Here is a 2,097-nt window from a genome sequence, read left to right on the forward strand (position 1 = left end):
TTTAGTCCTTAGCTGCTGAATTCATTCACTGGAAAATATTTATTCTGTCCCAGATATTGTGTTAGACACTATAAATACAAAGACATAAGTTTTCTGTCCTCAAATAATTTATAGTCTAGTGGTGGAGAGAGAGAAGTAAACAGACAATTATGGTATGGTTCCATAGTGCCATGGAAAGCAATGCCTGACATTCCTTCCATGTTCAGTTTCCAGGATTTTCCTAACCTCTTAATCTACCTGGACTTGGGACCCAACCTTCCCTGGTTTATTCTGCCAAGTCACTGAATGAACCAATGTTCTGAAAGAACAGTGAGTTTCAAAAAGTCGCAGGCCCCAGTTACTCTACATAAACCCATCACCATGAGCGGTTGGTGTTCGTGGTTGACTGGCTGCTTTACTGTCAAGAAAAGTACACCTGTAGTAGTAGCATGCATAATACATTTCTCAGAAATTAACATCTTCCGCCATGACTTTTAGAAGCCAAGGCTTGCCAGACACTCTGTCTTTTTATAAACTAAACTAAGCTTGTTTCCAAATTTAAATCATGTCTTGAGCAGATTCTACCAGAGGCTTCTTTTTTCTTATCATAATATTATACCTCAATACTTAGTGAATATTTTTTATACTAGAAATGTGGAAAACTCAGCAGATGATAAGTGTCTTGAAAGAAGCATCTTTGTTTTATTCATCTTATTATCTTTAGTGATATTCAGAGCCTTACACACAGTAGACCCACAGAAATGTGTGTTGAATTAATTTGAGACTCTTTTTCTACTTGTCCCTCAGAATGACAGGGAGCTTCACTGAGAGGTACCCTAAAACCCCAAGGATCGTGTTCCTGGAACGAGATAGACACATTTTCTCTGATGGTCGTGAGGTTAGGAAAAGCCTTTACCTTGCTGCCACGAAAACGGGCATGTGCACTAACTGGCTGACTACCTGTGTCACATGTGCTACTTAGAGGAGCTTTTTACAAGCCGTATACAGGGGACATGTGTTATTTTCTATCAGCACTTCAGAATCTTAACCCACTGGCTAACTTTGAGAAATTTCCCACTCTCAGGGTCTTGGTGGAGGTTAGAGCCCGTATTCCTCTAGAAAGTTGGAAGAGGCCGAAACCTTCCTCCCCAGGCACCGTGTAAGTGGGGCCTGGGCTCCACTTTTAGACGCGTCTTTCCTGACTGACCTTGGAGCTGGTGGCACAAGAAGCGAGGAGAATGGATCATCCTCCTTGGCTGCAGGGACAATTGCAACAAGTATTTAGCTTCTCTTCTTTACTGTGTCCAAATTTTAGACCTAGCCCTGGAAAATCTGTCTTCAGAGGCATTAAGGAGGTCTCTACTTGGTCCTTTCGTGTCTGGAATATACCTTTGAATAATGTTGATACAATAAAGGCAGTTGTATCTTCATGTTTAGAGGTTAGAAAAATTATTAGAAACTTGAGATTTCAACCTTTTTCTGGGAATAATGTTGATACAATAAAGGCAGTTGTATCCTCATGTTTAGAGGTTAGAAAAATTATTAGAAACTTGAGATTTCAACCTTTTTCTGGGAATCCTGAAAACGAGCTCAATGTTTTTTTGAGTTGTGGCTCAAGGATAAAGTAAATTTTCCAAATACCCACCCCTTATCTGAGTTATTATTTGTGCTGCCAAGAATTAGCAACCGTTTAAAATGCACTTATTTATTTGTTATGGTGTTGGTAGAAAAAGGCCATTGGAAAACTTCTAACTCTAATTAGATGTGAAGAAAAGCTGAGATGAAAATAATTCAAAAAGTAAAGAAAAGGATAATTGAAGTAAGGCAGATTGGATGTAATCTTAAGGCCAATGCCCACAGTTATCCCAAGAATATCTAAAAGACTCTGAATGATAAGCTTAACTTCAATTCATTAGACATTTTTGTTTTAATGTTAATAGCTGTAATGTACTAAGTTCTCCTTACCTAATAAGTTAACTTTTATACTGCAATATAAGTTTGTATTAAAAACTGATGAAGTTGTAATAGAAATACGCTAAACTTTGTTATCACTTTAGACCTGATTTATCTTAATCATATAAAATATAGGCATTATAAGGAGAAAATGTACTTCCCAAC

The sequence above is a fragment of the Eschrichtius robustus genome, chromosome 9, assembly GCF_028021215.1.
Source record: "Eschrichtius robustus isolate mEscRob2 chromosome 9, mEscRob2.pri, whole genome shotgun sequence".
Taxonomy (NCBI): domain Eukaryota; kingdom Metazoa; phylum Chordata; class Mammalia; order Artiodactyla; family Eschrichtiidae; genus Eschrichtius; species Eschrichtius robustus.